Source organism: Drosophila tropicalis, unplaced genomic scaffold, assembly GCF_018151085.1.
Source record: "Drosophila tropicalis isolate 14030-0801.00 unplaced genomic scaffold, ASM1815108v1 contig_878, whole genome shotgun sequence".
NCBI lineage: Eukaryota > Metazoa > Arthropoda > Insecta > Diptera > Drosophilidae > Drosophila > Drosophila tropicalis.
Genome location: NW_027173374.1, coordinates 16,484,200 through 16,502,826, shown reverse-complemented (window position 1 = coordinate 16,502,826; position 18,627 = coordinate 16,484,200). Strand labels below are relative to the sequence as shown.

The following is an 18,627-nucleotide window of genomic DNA, read 5'->3' as shown; positions in this document are numbered from 1 at the left end:
AATTCAACAACAACAAGGGCACCGCTAACGCGATGGTGGGAACCAACTTGTACGAAAATCCACACACAAAACGGAGGGTAAAGTAAGGGGTGGTTTAGGACTTACTTATTGGTCTCATTGGAAGCGGAAGTAGAGCGTTTAATTTGTTAACTCACGGAAATGGGGAATGAGTTTCGGGTCGGAGTGTAAGTGTAACAGGTCGCACATAAATTATTCCACTGAAAATGCATTTCAATTGACTTAGATAAGATTGGTTCAACGACAAAACAAAAAAAACCCAAATGCAAACAAAAGCGTTCGAAAAATAACTAGCTCGAGCTGTATTTGCATGGGACTAGAGGTGATTTGAACGATTGTTTGTCTATAGAACAGAGGTAACTCCATGCCATCATATGATGGCTCTGATAAAGATCGAAAGCAAATAAAAACAAGCCCCAAGATAAATATAGGCACGTTGATATCGATTAGATATAGTTAAGCATTATCAAGTATTGAAAGAAACTGAAGTGTGTCTGTATAAATTGGGGATGGAGAGAGTAACAGTTAAAATATAAGATAGAACATTGAAAAAGTAATACAGAATGGATATGCCTTTTCAGTTACTTAAACTACCATTAGATGCCCGATTAGCCCAAAAATATGCTAAGAAAACTTTTCCCAAAGGAAGTGCCAATAGGAAAACGGCAGCCAATCAGACATATCCCACTCTAATTGATGCAACTTAAAGAAAACAAAAAGCTAATTTGCGGTAAAGAAGTCATAACAAGCATGTAAATGCAAATGAAACCCAAAGTGGGCAAATAAAGAAGTCAAAGAAAAACCCAAACGCAAACAATAGATATGTATGTTCAAGAAAGTGGGAAGGGGAGGGGTTGGTGAGAATTACATACTATTATGGCCCATAAAATTGTAAGTGTAATCCAAAAGGCGTGGGCGACGTCTTAACAGAGCTCTCGACAACTAATTGAGGGTGGATTTTGTGTCTTCAAAACTGAACTGAAGTGTCATACCGGCAACGCCTTGAGTGTGACTTGGGGTCTCTGTTGAGAGATCTCGGTAGAGGCCACCCACAATTATGTCAATAGCACAAGTTTTCTGGGAATGGTTTGTGAATTTCTAGCAACAAAAGGTTGCTTCTGGTCTGGTCCGTCTGGTCTGCTTACCTTTTTTATGCCTTTTTCTTAGCGGTTTTTCTATTGTATGCTTTGGCTAAATATTTTGTGGGGCAAGAAAGAATGTGAAAAGAAACTGAAACCTTCTGACAAGTGGGGTCGAGTGTTTAACTTCTTCTTTTGATTTTCCTAACGGTTTGGGGTTTTCTCTTTGAGTTCGTTGCGGTCGTTTAAAAGAGATTTGCCCATTGTTCTTTTCGCGTTTTGCCAATTAGTTTGATACGGCCATTTCCATTTCTTTCATACCCATGAGCAAACCTTAATTAATGGCTTCTTGTTTTTTTTTAGTATTTTTAGTTAGTTGAAAACTATTCCGTCTCATTTTCTGCCTGACTTAAGCATTTAATAGTTTTCATAGTTTCCCTCGGATAGATAGAGTTTCCGTCTGCGTTTCCTTGCTGTTTTCTTGCTCAAGTTCAAACTTTATCTTATTGGATTCGAGGGTTCGAAACTTTGCTCAGCTGATGTCCTTTTGCTTGCTGTCTGGTGCTTTGTTTTTTTCTTCTTTGTGGTTGTGGCTTGGTAGTTAATCAATTTTTTCTCTTTTTTATTTGCTACTTTTTCTTGTCGTTTTTCCTTTTGTTTTGTGTATGTGTGGGTGTGTGTGTGTGTGTAAAAAGTTTATTATATGGGAGTTTTTTGTGGTTTATTGTAAGGGAAAAACTTTTAATTAAGAAAACCTTGAAGTGATTTATTGATTAGCCCTCAGAAGGGTCAAAGTTTCCTTTCGAATTTTGTACAGGGGACTATTTCCATCTACCCCTATCCACAACTAGTACAAGAGTATGAAAAAGAAAACGACAAAAGAAAAGAAGAAGAAGGAAAGAAGAAAACGAACGAACGAGCCAACCAATGAAATTTCTCTAGACATGCAAGTTAATCAGCATTGAATGGTCGCCCAATGCGTTTCAATGAAAGATAAGTAAGTCGCGTCGAGCCGGTAGGGAGAATGGAGGGGAAAACTCGGAACTAAATCAAAGAGAAGGCGCATCGGAGAGCATGGTGATGGGCAACCAAGCGATGAGCCAGCCAAACAACAAATACGAAACGCGGCGAAATCAATTGTGTGGCCAAAGAAGACGAACCAACGTTGGGGAGTCAGAATAGAAAGCGGTTACACCCACCACATAGCTTCGATTCGTTGCTTATGGGAGCGCAAAGAAATACCTACACCCACTCAGCCGCACACAAACACACACACACACCAATACATACACAGTCTGCTCAACTTAGCAGAACGAAACTTTGAGGTTCCACGCCCATACTCAGATAGGAAAAGCTAACTTTAGCATTATGATAATTTAGTTGTCGTCATTAACTTGTTCTCCTCTGGCTCTACTCTGGCCAATACGCAACGAGAAGAGGTTGCTTGGCTAGGGCAACAAAATGGCGTAGATTTTCATTTCCGGTTTCTAGTAATTACCAAAAGCGAGTGCCCAACGAAGCTTCAAGTTGGTCTGTGCCTTGCATTTTACGCCTTTTGTCATTGTTTTAATTGCAAACAGTATAAAGATAATCAGAATGGGGAAACTTCAACTCAGGTGAAATATTCTTGGTGACAGAGCACCCCCAAACACAAGCCCGTGCCTCGTGCAAGTGGCATGAGGAAGTTAAGCGGATGTATGTCGCGGAGGTAACAAAAAAGCGGAACTACTCTTGAAAGATTCGCGTTGGCTCTACCGCCTCCTCCACCTTTAGTCAGAGTCTGGACATGAGCCTCTGTGGGCTACTCTGACTACGACTGTGACTGTCTGTGGCTTTTCAACGGCATCACCAACATCGGAACTCTGTCATGGAGTTGTTGCCTGTTGTCCGCCTGTTGGCTTCTCGCATATTATTAACCATTTTAATATGTATTTATGTTGCGTTCCCCTTTTCGGTCTTTCTCTCGCTTTTTGGTGCGTGCTATATGGCAAGTGGTTTTACAACTCAGTGGATGATTGTGTGTGTGTGAGGGGTGGGTGTGTTGCTGTCGACCGACCACTTGTTGGCCCAGCACTCAGTATGAAAGCACGTGGGAATGGGCAATCGCTATCGATGCAAGTCAATTGCGACAATATGGAAAGTCATTAAGCTTCCGCCTTGCAATTCATTTGGCTTGTTGTTATTTTAGTTGGGTATTTTCCTATTTTAATATAAAATGGGACTTTATCGAGATAGTTCCAAATTATACCAGACCATGCCAGAGTCAATGTAATGCGATGCTTGAATGATTTTGCCATATGAGACGGTGGCAAAACGCAACAACGATGAGAGATCGACTCAGATCGGTTAGGCATTGGCACGCCAAGTGCTCGTGCATCCGGTTTACTCAACCTCTGGGCCGTGGCCGTGGGGGTTGGGCAGGCGTTTACTAATCTGTGTCTATCCCTTACTCTCTCACTGTCTCTCTCCCTCTCACTCTGATTAGTCGCTGGTGTGTGTCTCAGTCCATCTCTAGATTCTAACTATAGTTGTTCAGATATTTATTGATGCTTGTACTTGTAGCCGTGCTCATGCATGGAGCTCACCAAATACGAAATAAATTACACTTGATTATCTTGTTGCTCGGCTGACTGATGTTCTATTTGCTTTTTATTCTAGTTTGTCCATGTCCGAAATATTTATTCAAAAAGTAATAAAAAAGGTAGGAAAAAGAAAGAACAAATACCATCTCAATGCGAAAACATAAATACCCTGAAATGAGCAATAAAAAAAACACAAGGCCATTTGCGAACGAACAAGTGGGAAATAGGTTGCTACAAGCAACAATTTAGTATTAATCAACTGACGTTGAATTGAAAAAATTTGTCTTAAGCCATTGACTTTAAAGCACTGTAATATAAAATCGGTATAGTAAGAATACCCTTATGCTTTCTTAGGGTATTACTATCGAATAAACAAATGGACAGACAGACTCTGCTGGACTGTACAGCATGTACTGATATTCTACAAGTCATTTGCTCACTTAATTTCCAAAGCTCTAAACAGACTACAGAGAACACTAGCTGTTCTGTTTTGTTTAGCTCGGATCGGATTGTGGGCTGGATTCGGAATTGGAATAGATCGGGTCGCGACATGTGCTCAGCGAGGCGTGCAACTTTGTCCAGCGCTTAAGTGTCCAGCGTTGCCATTGGCCGGCCAGACACAGAAACAGAAACAGAATCAAGTGCCTAGATGTAAGCTTATAATATGAATACGTATATCTCTATTTCTATATTGGGTGTCTGTGTGTGTGAGTGTGTTGAGGTTGAGTATGTGTGCTTTATTTAATTCTAGATAATCATAGCGACTTGTTGCTGCTGCTTTTTTAGGGTAATTTTCTTTTCGCAATTGAATGAATTTGCGTTTCAGTAGTTGGTGGCATGGGCAGTTTTTTTTTTTTTTTTTTTTTTTTGCTGTTGGTTGTCATATTGTTTCGTTTCAATAAGAGATTATTCCGAGGGCTACAGATGGACGATGTGTTAGATGTGTATTTAGATGGTTGCGCTCAGTTGCAGCTGGTAGAAATTTTCACTTCCGTTCTTAAAACGATTTCCGGTTCATCGTCGCAACTATCAGAAGAGTTGTTAGTGCATGGCGACTAAAATACGAAAACTTTCTACATGACATTTTCACCTCAGGATGAAATATAAGAGGGAGGGAATACTCCCTAGGCTGGGGATGCTGTTCTAAATATTTTATACACACATATATGGATAGAAACTTTCTTGACGCCAAAGGAGATGGGCCTGGGCGCATTGTGCGCCTAAAAGTCAACTTTAATTTGCACATTTTTCATAAGTAGCCTTAGGTGCACTTACTTATGCGCCAACATAAGAGAGCAGTCCAGTCAGCCAGGCGGGCATCGAGGGAGTTAGGGAAGGAAGGTAGCAACAAAATGAGAAGTGTATGCTGCACATGAAAAAGAAAACGGCTAAAAGGCTAGGAAAAAAGGGGTACAAGGCATATGGGACGACTGACTCAAGCAGTCGGGCCAAAGTTCTCCTTGTTTGGGCGAGTGTGTGGGTGTGGCTGTATGTGTGCTTAAATTAAACAAAACAAACACACAACTACAAGAGTTTATAACAACAACAAAAAACAATGCTCTTGAGCTGGGGAACGAAGCGACAAGAAAAAAAGAGGCCATAAAAACTCATTTACACGGCATCGAGCTGGATAAAAACGAGCCTGCGAATGCTTAAGACTTGCTTCCTTGTATTTTGTCATTTAAGCTGAAAATAATTGCAACCTGCTTGTAGCAGCAACAGCAATAGCAGCAACTGTAACGGCAAAAGTAACTAACGGCGCCTGCTGTCAGCAAAAGGATAACACGGCGCATCATTACACACACACACACACACAGACCCACTTGTTCACTGGTAGAAGGATAGACGAAGAGACGTACATGCAACTTCAGCAATTTCCGTTTCCGTTGCTGCCGCTGCTATTGCTGTTGCATGTTCATACCCACTCCTTGCCTTCGTCTCCATATCTATCTACGACTCCCCAACGTCGCACATCAGAAGAAAAAGAAATGAAAGTCGACGGCAATGTTGCGTGAAGAATGTTGGCTAGGTGAAATTAAAATGGACACAAGTCTGTTTCTCACCCTCCCCTAAAACTGTCTGTGCCACATTTCTTTGCCATTTCATCTTAAGTAGCATACAAATAAGCTAAAATGTAAAAGTCGCCTCTCCATATGGCAGGACTCTGTGCTGTTTACCATTTTAATTAAAAACTGACGTCCTTTCGAGTACAAAGACATTTCTTTGGACTTACTGCTAAATAAAGATTGAACTTAAAGCAAAATGGCTGTTGGTACTTACCAAAATTTAAGCGGCTTTCTCATTGGATAACTTCTCGATATGGTGTAACCTGAAAATATAAAGCAAACGTTTTGCACAAGGCGCAAAATAATTTTGTGATTAGTAATTTGAACAATTATTTTAAGATTTTAAATGCTGAAAGATATTAGAAACATAACAGAAGGGATTCGCAAGGATGTGGACCTACATATATATATACATTCTGTCCTAAACTCACTCGATTAAACTCTATTGTCTGACTGCTTTAAATTAAATTTAATATCATTAAAAACAAATAGAAAAATATCTATATTTAATTTGAGAGACTTTGAAAAGTGGAATTGTGTTAAATTTTTAATTGTTTTTATCTAAAGAAATTTCACTATCCTAGTCCACAAATAAATTAATTTTAGCAATTTGAATGGGGTTCTCTTTAGGGACTGGGGAGACGGATCGGTAAACATTTCAGCAAATTGTAAACGATATTAATTTGCTTTTTCATAGTTCATTCTGTTCATTTTTGTTTTGTTTTGTTTGCACCAATACCATTTGCGATATTTTACCCTTAATTTAAGATTACATATCGCCTTCAGAGGCGATTGCGTGGCATTTACTGCTGCAGCTGACAGTTGAAGAACTGCAGCATCTTTCAGCGATAACAGCTGACCGTGGTGGCGATGCTGGCGACTTCCGCTCCAAAGGAGCGCCGCCTGTCTGCTACTTCCAAGCAGCAGCAGGCCAGCAGCTGGACACCGATCTTTGTCAGTGACATTTTGTTTGGCCGTAGTTGTTGTTGCTGATGTGGCTGATGTTGTTGGCGGCACATTTTCAACTCAGTTTTAATTTTTTTTTAACACATTTCGTTTGAGTTATAGTTGGGCGGGGTTGTACCAAATAAGGGGTAGGGATAACACAAAATCACTGAAGCGCTGCGGACAACGGAAAGGGGTTATTTATTTATATTAAATTTTTAAGAGGCCACTACGTTTATTACAGGTAATTAATTTTAGAGAACAGCCGCGCTGCTCGCTACATTTTTATTTGTTTTGCAACAAGGAAAAGTATGCAACACTTCAAGATTATTTTCAAAGCATCCGTTTAGTTTCGTTTCGACATTGATTAGTATTATTTTGTTAACTTTTTCGGTTTGGTTTTGTTTTTAATTCGCACACACACTTTTCAAAAGATTTTCGAAAAAATTTTCGTTTTGTTGCCGCAGCGCTTTTTTATGTTTTAGTTATGTTTAATTTGGAATTTTGAACGTATTTCGGTTATTATGACTTTCCTTTCGGTTTTAACTGGGCATTGTGCTTCTTAAGTGGTGCATAAAATCTCTATTAAAATGACAGAAAAAATTACTACTAATTTGAATTGAAGAAAAAAAAAAAATTAATTTTTGTTTTAAATAAATTTTTCTTATACAAATTTAAAAAATTAAAAACTTTAAGTAATAAGATATAAATAAACATGAATATATATTTTTGATTGCCACTTTTGCAAAAATTTTCTTTTGATAATTTTTGGTTGGCTTTAGTTAGTTATTATTGTAAATTACACTGTTTAATATCACAGAATAATCTTTGGTTTATTTTTGTTTTGTTTTTTTTAGTTTTATGATTTTACATTATTGAAAACTTGCACAACTGATTTTGCACTTTGTTTATTATATTGATTTGAATGTGCCTTAAAAGCTACTAAAGAACAATATTTCGTACCCTCTGATGGAAGTAGACACTTTGTTGGCCAAAATACAACTGCCTGTGACTACTACTAAAGTCTGACTGTCAGTGGACATTGTTTTATTTCTTTAAGGGGGTTCTGTCTCCTAACTGATGGGCTTTCTAACAAGCTGGCTAACTCTGCTGCTGCCGCTTCTACCGAGAGGTAAATGTCTCACAAGAAACGATGGCCAACTGCTTTTATATTCGGCTACGAATCTAAATGTCTATGTGTGTAAGTATTTTTATATAATATCAAATATCAGTGTGTGTGTATGCATGTGTATGTGTGTGTGTGTACTTCAACTATATAAGTAAATGAGGGTCTGTGTATTGCTGACAAAGTTGAGCAGCGCTGCGGCGAATCTAAGGCGCTTTAGATAATTTCCTGCCAAGTTTTTACCCCGTCAAATTGCCAAGATGCCAATGCGCAGCTTGAACAATTGTGGGCCAACTTGCCGTATGCGCAATATTTGGTTGTTTTTTGCCCAAGTCTGCCGCCAATACCAGCAGCAAGTGGCGGCCTTTTTTGTTTCTAGCCTCTTATCTCTTTGTATGTGCGTATGTGTGTTGTGTGCTGGTGTCTGTGTTGAACGCCTTCGGTTGGCTATTTAAGAACCGGTCGGGATAAACTTCACGTTTAGCATTCACGTACCACAAAAGAGCAGCAAAGCATTTACATTTGTATTGAATTTCGGAAAAACAACTTTCAGCGGCAGCTTAAAATTTATATTTCAATTGATAATGTTAAATTTGAATAATTATTAATTGATATATTTGATTGATAATTATGTATATTTGGTTAATTATTTTACACACAGACTATACAACTATTTTGTTTTCTATTCTTTTCTTCTTTATATTGGTTGATTGGTTTTGTTTAATTTGATTGATTATTATGGGTTTAATAAATTTTTTTTTTATTTCGGGCTTTGGATTATTTATAATGATTTGATTTTTTACACAAGTTAAGACGGCATTTGTCGGCATCGCCAGAAGAGAAGACATACGCAAAGCAAAACTTCTGCCAGAGCGCGTGACTAGAAACGTACTGAATTTTGTATTCTAGAATTCAAAAGTAAAACGCTTGGCTTGGCCGAAAACCCAAAGCCAAAGCCAAAGACCAAGGCGCTGCAGCAGCGGCGACGCGTCAACGTATGCCCACATAAGTATGCAACACTTTCTTGCAAGCAGGCGACGACGACGTTGCCTCTGCTCCTACCAAGGACTTGCAAACGCTTTTTTCTATATACACGCACACACACAACCATTCAGATGAGACTATGGCAGAGAGCGCATTTAAATATATGTATATCCCATATAATAATATATATTATTTATATATGTATTAGGCAACGTCGCAGCCGACAGGAGCAGCAGCAGCAGATAATTTTCTACACGCAAGCGGCGACGGCGACAGTAAGTGTAAGTAAGTGTGCGCCTGCTCATACATACAGCGACAGATAGACCCACACACACACACAGAGTCGTACGCATACCTACCCGAAGAAACGCGCCAAGGAAGGAGCCAAAGCCGACAATCGAGACACGACAAAATCAAACCGAACTCGGCAAGCACGAACGGCATTGAGGCAACCGTACGCGCGCGTAGCTTAAGATAAACTAGAAGAAGCAGGCAGGCAGAGGCAGCAGCAAGCGGCCCCAGACCTAAAGGAAGCCGAACGACAATCTGACGACGATGCCGCCGACGACATGCTGCTGCTTGCTCTGCTTGCTGCTTGGCGCGTAGGTGTAGGCAACAACGTTGGCATAATGTAATGCACATAGGCAGAGAGCAGACAACGACGACGGCGCAATTAGAAAGCAGCAACACCCGAAGTAGCCGAAAAATAATGCACGAAGCCTTCGGCTTATTCTAGCCTCTTCTTCGTGCTATGCAGGAGAAATAGAGTTTGGAGTGGGGAACTTTTTGAGGAGGAAGCGAAATCGTTTGCAAGGAGAAGTCATCTCGTCTAGTTATATCTCTTTCTCCCTCTCTCTCTCTATCTCTCTTCTGCTTCCTTTCTATCTCTTTCTTCTCCTCTCTGGCCCTATCTATTTTGCTGCCTGTGGAATGAGACATCTCAGGCTTATCACACATATTCTGTACACACATTTCGCTTACCAGTCAGAGTTCGAGCATCCTTGAGTAAGTGAATTTTGCGTATCAAAACATTGTGTTAGTTAATTTGTTGCTCTTGTTGTTGTTATTTTTCTTGTTGTTATTATTCGTTTAGCGTTTTCGTATAAAAAATATGTACAAATTATAATAATCATAATACGTATATATACTTATAAAAAATGTTGCCAACAATCTTTTTTACTTTGTACTTTTGATTTTTTTGTTTGTAAATTTTTTTCTTTCTTGTTTTTTTTTGTGTTTTGCTAGAAATGCTTGAGTGTCCTTCTTTATTTTTATATTTTCATGATGGTATCTAGAATTTGTTCTTAATTTCTTTGACGTGATTTTGTTTTGTTACTTTTTTATTTTTTGTTTTTTTATTCGTAAAACAAACTAAAATTCTTATGAAATGCAAACAGTTGAGAAACAATAAACTGAGAAGTTCATCTGGTAGTACTAGGTCGAAACTTTTGCGAAAAAACACTTGAAAATTTTCGTTTTGATTTTAAATTCTTTTTTGAAGACCGACTTGTGTTTTTTGATATTTGGCTAAAAGTGTTTTTTTGACTTTTCTTTTCGTTTGCTTTTAAATCCGGCTTTTTGTTTTGTTCGAGAATATATATATTTATATATGTATGCTATACACGTTTATATAAATATACAAACATAGAGAGAGAGTTCGATCGATTGACACAATGGACTTTCTAGGCTAATATTTTTGTTGGTTGTGTTTATTTTGGTTTCGTTTCGATTTTGAGTTGATTTTTGTTGATTTTGTTTTTGAGTGCACGCAAAATTAATACTTAAAAATAAATGAAAACGTAATTGAAAAATCCGAAAATAAAAATTTGTTTGTACGACGACGTTGATGTGAAGCTTTGTACTAAAAATGCGAAAAATTATTTCGCGGCGAATAGGCCGAGGACGAACCTTTGGCCGTTGGTTGTCGTTGCCGCGGTGCTCCACATGTATGTATGTATGCATGTCTGACTGTATGTCTGTGGGTATTAGTGTGTACATGTATAGGCAATACGAACAAAAAAATTTTTAACCCGCCGCAGCCGCGGAAAAATACGCGAGCGCAGGATACCAGGGAAGCATCAGGAAAGGCAAGGAAACGGCACAAATGGGGGGGAAATTTTGCAAACACACAAGGGGGCGACCCCTTTTTTTTGGGATTTTGCAAACACAAAATCGCCGACAGTGCGGCAGCGCAGTCCTCCCACAGGCAACAGCATAAATGAAAAAACAGGATACAAGCACACCCTAAACAGTCACACACACACAGACATTTTTTGCAGGGGAGCAGCAAAGTCTCTTCTCTGAGCTAGAGCTAGTGCGCATTTCAAATACATGGAGGGGCAAGCTTTGACGTCGACAGCGCTGCTTGTTGGGGCAGGAATATGAGTATATGTATTGTGTATGTACATGCCTATAAGTGTGTGTGTTGGTATTAGTGTGAGAGTAACTCCCGCAGATAGCCTGTACTTTTATGCGCCCTTCCCATTTGGCTATTCTCCTTCTATTTAAGATTAACCTGAAAATCCCCAATTGTCCCATGTCTTAGATTCACTTGAAATGCATTTATCTAAGAAGTTTTGCTGACAAGTTTCACCCAGCCGTCGGCAGATAATAAAGGGGCCCTATTATTTAGATGGGGCAAAATTATTAAGAATCTTCTTTTTTTTCCGAGACTTGTTTTAAATATATTTATATACATTTGTAGAATGATAAAAACCCAGAGAGCTGACAGTTATATTTGCCGCTCAGCAACTTATTCGCCACGTGTTACAGGAAAATGAGAGAGATATGCAAATAAAGCTAACAAGTAGTTTTTCCCACATCTAAAATTCACTTTTGATGGGTAAAATACGTAAATGATAGTGAGTTCTAAAATTTAATTTCTGGTTATTGTTTGAGAATAAAAAATGTAAGTAATTATCTTTAGAAACGTACAGGACAAATTACTGATGTTATTTATCCATGGCAATGTTCAGGTTCTCTCTGGTGTCCACAGCTACTGCTGGCAGTCTGTTGAGGCAGTTTGTTGATTTGGATTCGAGTTTGAGTGTGCAGTGCATGGGCAACTCAAGCATTTTTGTCTGCGTCGCCGTCGCCGTGGTTAACGAAATGCGATGCGAACGATTCAAAAACGTTTCGAAAACGGTTCAAACGATCTCTTTCGGTTGATTTTGTTCTAATGATGTGTCAAACTATCTTTGGCGGATTAGGCAACTTGAGAATGCAAAATCTTTTTATCTTTTAATTGTTTATGCAAATATTATTTTTGAGGTTTTTTTTTTGTATGTTTTTGGTTTACTCTTAGTCTCAGCTTTGGTCAATTTAATTTATAAACTATTTAAGGGTTTTGTTTATGTTAGCCATTTTCGAAAGGTAAACTTAGGTCAGGGGGCAGACGACGACGCAGACGAGACGAAGGCGACGTTGAGCACAGAAATTAAATATGAATGGTGATCGAAATATATTTCAGATTTTTAGTTTTTGATTATAGTATTGCTGGGATAGAAAGAGACGAGATGGGGCGGCGGGGTGATTTTGTTTTCCTATTTCTTTTGCTTTGCAGCTATTGTATTTTTCAGCAATTGGAGCAATTAAATATTTAAATATCAATCAGAGTTGTCAAAAAAATCACTTCATCTGGTGATGGCAGAGGCTTTGGTGGCTTTCTATTAGAAATATGCTCACTCTCACACAGACACACACATACACATTGACAGGACACGAACGAAGCACTCGCGTGAATGGATTTGTTATATACATATACATATGTATATTTTATTTCATTTATTTTATATAAATAGTATTTGACGGCACTCAATGCGACGATCCCCAGCAGCTGGGCGAATGCGGGCGGTGATGAAGACGTCGACTTCGGGGGCGGGAAACGCGCGCGCACTTTGCACCCATTTATATATTAGTTTTATATACTATATATATATATATATATATATATATTATATATAATAATACGGGTTTTTCTACATGTGCTTGTGTGTATAAGTTGATTTGGGGTTTTTGTGTGTGTTCGCTGTTCTGTTCCTCTGTTCTTTTTTGGTTTTGCGTTGGGTGTTGTGTTTTAGAAAATAAGCAAGTCCGAAAATGAACCGAACCGTCGACGACTTGGACCAGCTCTGTCCGGTTGTGGCTCTGGCCCTGGTACGTTACTTGGGCTCGTACTCAAGCTCAACCTCAGCGCGCAGTGCCTCAGCCTCAGCTTCAGAGCATCAGCATCAGCGTCAGCGACAGCGTGCGTTTTTCCTTTTTGCCTCGGCGGTGCGTCGAGCCGAGAATATAAAAAAGCAATGTTGTACTCAAAAGACGTCCAAAAGCCGTATGCCAACTACCACACGGCCGATGCCGATAGATGCGTTCGTTCGGCGTTCCATCATCGCGACACGGACATGGACACACAGACGACGACGCGTACATGGAATGCAAGCGACCCTCCGATGCCCCTTTCTCATTCCCATCCCTCATTCCAAATCCGCCAACCGCCAAAAAACGTAGCTACAGGCGCGCAAAATGCAGCGCTTCTTTCTCCGCAGTCCTCCCCTTTCTTCCCCAACATTCGTATGTAAAAGTTTCTGTGTTTAAGTTTTTTTCCTTTCGAAAAGTTCGCGCGCGCGAATCTCTCACACACACACACATGGCACCCATGCAGAGAAATCTCTCTATATAGCCTTCCTATGTACTTGGTCAACGCACATTCGAGTGGGCGGTGTGGTGGGTGGCGAAGAAATAGAAAAAACTTGGCACTGACTCTACGCAATGTCTACGCGACCACACTTCCGAGTCACCCTAACCCAATCGACCTAACGACTCATCTACTCAACACCCCCAACCCAAGCCCCATCAATGCCCAGCTCCCAGTATGAGCCGACCAACCACGCACAGCGACGATGACGATAAAGAAATGCAGCTGCAGCTTTAACTCCAGCCCCCTACCACACCAGACAGCCTCACTCTGACCATTATCATCATCATCATCATCATCGTCAATGCAACGCACAAATCACGCAGACCGGGGCACAGGAAAGGGTTTGAGGGACTTCTTATGGCAGTTGCTTGCTGCACGTGCTGGGCCTCCATGAACAGCTGCTACCAGCTTGTGGCTCCTGCTCCTGGCTTCCCCCCTACCCCACTAACTACCGAGTCATGTAAAAAGTTACGAGTTCTGGTCAAGTAAATAAAATGCCAGAGAGTCTGAGTTGGAAGCGTTAAGGAGGGGGCTGGCAACTTCTAAAAACAAGCCGAAAAGAGACAACAAAATGAAAAAAAGGAAGCAACCGACTACGTCTCTCTCTCTCACTTTATATATGTCTGTGTGTGTATGTGTCCAAGTGCATTGCCTTGCAGCGTTGCATCCTTTCAGGCTGCACTCGCAGCAGCACTTGCGCAGCTTTCTCTTACTCTCGTGTTCTCTCCATCTCTCTCTGTGGTATATACACGAAGTTGGAGCCGCATGCGTTTCGTTTTTCCTTTTTGTCCATCTAAACTGTGGCAAGTTGATGGCGACAGCGACGCTGGCGTTGCTGCCATTTACTAGCCATCCATTCCCTCCTGTCTCTCACTCCAGCAGCTGTCTTCTAGTTGGATATTGCATTGCCTGCATGCAATTTCTCCTGTTGGGGAAATTGGGAAAATGCCGTCCAAGCTGCAGCATTGCGCATGTCCTTGTTTACATTATGTGCATGACTCCAAAAACTTAAACTCACGTTGCACCTACATGTGTGGGAGGATGAATAGGTATTTATACATATTCACGGACGTGTGTATGTGTGTGAGAATGTAGAGACACAAAAAGTCTACAACTACAACTACAACTAAACTTGCTGCTGCCGCTGCCCCTTTTAGGGAGAGGGTCAGATGCATGTTGCTGCTGCAACTGAAAGCCGAATAAGAAGACGACAACAAACGAAGTAAAGTCTGAAACAAAGATAACAACGACAACAAAACCCATGCCACGATTCAAAGTCAAAAAGGAAGCCTGAATCAAAAGATTTCAAATATACAGAATAAGCTGTAAGATCTTTCATTCTGCCGTGATCTTAGAATGCTAAACGTGTGACAAAAAGATTCAAAAACTGAGGGTGATCATTTCCCTCCACTTAGCAACTCTCAAGAAAATGTTTCCAAATCTAGAATTCCATGCCTGTGAATTTAAGAGTAGTTTATTACTTGACATCTAGACTGATACACTAATACAAATTTTATTAGTGCTTTGAACATTGATAAAAATCTTTTTAAAAAAATCTAAACAAGTCTCATAAAAGAGGTTATTATAGGCTTATTTCCATAAGCCCATTTTCATAAATGAAGAGTATCAAAATAAGTTATATATTTAAAATTTAACAATTTAAACATATACTTGATTTTTGAGAGATATTTGGTCATATTCAATGATCATCATCAAGTATGTTTTGTCATCGCAAATATTGATTAATATTTTTAGCTATTTAAGTAAAGCTGCATGTGAGTTAAAATCTTAATATAAAAGCTAAAGAAAAATGAAAAACATAAATAATTAAAAATGCGCAAATATTGCATTATCTGTTTATGGATAACATTTTTATAGCAAAGTTTAAGCAAAATTAATTTTTTCTTACTTACCCTCAAATGAAAATACGTAAAAAAAATATCACATCACAACTATTTTTGATATTCCGTTTTTCCATTTAGTTCTTTTCAGTTCTAATCTCTTAATTTTTTCACTAAAGTTCACTAAAATATGTCTTTTGTTCTCTTTCCTTTTTTATGAAATTCGCTCTAAATTTTATTGTGTTTCCGTTTTTGTTTTTTCTTGGTTTTTGTTAATAAATAATTATAATAAAATTTTTCTTTTTGTATAATTTTGCGCGTTTTTTTTTAATATTTTTTGTTGTTGAATTTTTGCTCTAAAATTTTCAGGTAATTTCGTAGTTTTCGAGTTTTGAATTTCGAATTTTATTTTACGCTTTGTATTTTTTTTAAATATTTTGTTTTTGTTTTTTTTTTTTGGTATTTTTTTTTTTTTTTGCTTAAATTAATTCTCTCAAAATGTTTGACGTCCAAAAATGTCAAATAGTAAGATTTAATCAACTAAAGATCTACGTCTGAATTTGTAGAAAATGTAATTTTAGATCGATACCGAGACGATGACGAACTTGTGACCGAAATTGGAGACGAGACGAGACGAAAGTTTAAATTCAGACGTTTTAATTTTGTTTCAAATCGGAATTGGAATCGGAATCGGTGCGAAACTGAAACTGGAAGTTATATCTGGTTACGATTTAGATATCTGCCTGCTTATTATTTTCTTGATTGATCACTATATATACATATATCTAAACGTATATATAGTATTTTTATGCTCTTGGTGTTGCTTTGCTTTGTTGCTTGGTATTTTGACGAACGAAATTATGCGTTGATTTTGCGCTGATTATCAATTGATTATTATTATCGATATTGGTAAAAATTTGACTTTGTCTATTTTTTTATTTGTTGTTGGCTGGCTGGTTTTTGATTTTGTTTAGGAAATGAAGAAAAACTGTTTTACATTCTAATGCCGTTTACATTGTCTTTGGATGGCTCAGTTTTGTGGGGCTAATGGGGCTGTCGTTTTGGGGGTGAGGAAGCGGAGGAATTCAAGATGGCATTGCTTGGCTAAGGAATTCAGTAGCCATTGGCGGCCTTGGCAACTGATGCAGCTGCTGCTTGTGATGCTGTTGGTGCTCGAAAGCGCCTTCGAGTTCGTATTCCAGTTGGTGCTCTACCATTGCGAGTATTGGGATGAGTGGCGAAGGCGACAACATTGTATGGGAGTGTGGGTTGGAAGGAGCAGATATAAGCGAAAACCGAAAGAAAAATAACTAAGGACGAAAAAATCCGAAAGGAGGCAGAAGAATGGATGGATTTGGTGGTGGTGTTGTTCGTAATAGTGGTGTGTTTGCTCTCTCTGCTCTGCTTCACTTGCACTTCAAGTTAAGTTTTTTTCACGCACTTTCACTTTCACTTTTGCACTCTCTTTTCTTAGTCTAGTTCTAGTCTAGGTTGTTGTTTGTGTTTTTGCTGCTCCTGTTGTTGCTGAAGAGACTGCTATGATGATTTGGATTTAGATTTGTGATTTATGCGAGAACTGCCGACCTGCCTGCCGACTGCCTGCCTGGCACTGCCTACTAATTTGCCTTGCTTTGCCTGTTGTGCCTGTGCCTGCGCCGACTTTTTGCCAGGACAAGGAACCCGAGGAGCAGAAAAAACGCCGCAACTTGTTTCGCGTTTAGCAGTTTTCTGTTGCAATGTTGTGCAAAAATTGTTAACGATGACGGGCCCCAGAGTCACCGCCGTCGACATGGGCAGCGCCTCTGCTGATGCTGATGTCGATGTCGATGGCGTCGTCGCCGCCGCCGCTGCAACTTTCGCGTTGATTATGAAGTAGTCCCTGCTTTCAGTTCCTGGATAGATATGTGGCGGATGATGGCAAGTAAGTAAGGAGGATGAGAAAAGTGGCCGCTGGCCGAGCGCGTTGATGTGGCCGGGCGCGAAATAGGAGAAAAAAATGGCAATGGCAACGGCGGCAGTGGCAGCAGCATCACCAACCAAATTGTCCTCTTCGTTTTTGGTTTGGCTTTGGCGCAAAAAATTTCTGCGACTGTGGCAGCGGCAGCATCGTTTTTGCTAATGTACATACGTGTGCTACACACACAGAAACAAAACACTGACACACACACACAGAAGTACAATGGTCGCACATATGCAATGCTGGACAAATCCAAAAACACACAGAGAGAAACGCGCGCTCAGTCGCGAAAAATCAAAACAAAGCGCGACGACAACGATGCCAGTCACAGCTCACACCATCACACTCACATACACATAAAGAGAGAGAATGCATATACCACACATACAAACACACGGACACAGACACAACGAATGGACACACATAGAACACACATAGGACACACATGGATCCCTCCTCATACTATCCAATCAAGGGGTAAAACGCATTTGCTGGGCCTAAAAATCAAACAACGCCGAAAACTATGCAACACCCATCGCCAACTGTATGCCATGTTAAGAGGATGAGTGGAAGAGTATGGGGTTCCGCTGCAGCTGCAGTTGTGGGTTACGTGCTGCAACAACTAAAAATCCCGGTTATCGAGCCTAAAATATACTCACAGCCCCCTCCGTAGTCTGACAAATCCACCAGTCCAACATTCACCCACACACATATGTATATAGACATACACACTAGACGGGGGCAGGCTTTGGCTTGGGAGCTGTTGCACCTCGCTGCGCATTGTTGTTGCTTTTTAATGGCGGCCCCTTCGCGTTCGGTTCGATTTTTACCCACCATCCAAACATCAAACCAGAGTCTGCACCATGTGGCTATGTTTTGTTTTGATTTCGTACTGCTCATACACTTACTCACTGACATGCACACAGAAAGACCCACACACATGTATGCAATGCAATTTTTTCGTTTTCATTTGAGCCACAAACCGGGGAAAAAAAAGGAAAAAGGGAAAAACAAACACAAAAAAAAAAAAAAAAAAAATCTAAACGAAACGTAAAAGTTTTTCATTTTCCCCTGCGCGTATGCAATTCTTTTTTATTTCTTTTTTTTTTTTTTTTTTGCGCTGGTATTGGTAAATCGACAACGCTCCCTAGTATATGAACATACAAACAAATATATCACATTGAAATGGGCAGCAAAGAAAAAATATGGAGCATAACCCCCACCAAAGCAAATCGAATAACAAAGCCTCACCAGCATAAATTCCCGCTAACTCGCGAGGAGACGCCAAAGCTTACCAGGAGGAAGCGCATCGAAAAAGCGGAGAAGATATGCA

At 39.7% G+C, this 18,627-nt stretch overlaps 1 protein-coding gene across 7 annotated transcripts in view; it reads right to left on the bottom strand.

Moving 5' to 3' along the window:
• pros (prospero) overlaps positions 1-17,346 on the bottom strand; it is a 72,304-nt gene extending 54,958 nt beyond the window's left edge. The window contains exons 1-2 of one of the 7 annotated variants that reach the window (XM_068301703.1): positions 15,410-17,346; positions 5,960-6,008 (exon numbers count right to left, since the gene is read on the bottom strand). The gene's annotated coding sequence lies outside the window, so the exon portion shown is untranslated. Of the gene's footprint in view, positions 1-5,959; positions 6,009-6,501; positions 7,090-9,781; positions 10,045-11,734; positions 12,035-15,409 lie in introns of those variants that run through there. The other 6 variants (XM_068301698.1, XM_068301704.1, XM_068301702.1 and 3 more) reach the window with 6 other exon arrangements.
• Positions 17,347-18,627: the final 1,281 nt, after the last annotated feature.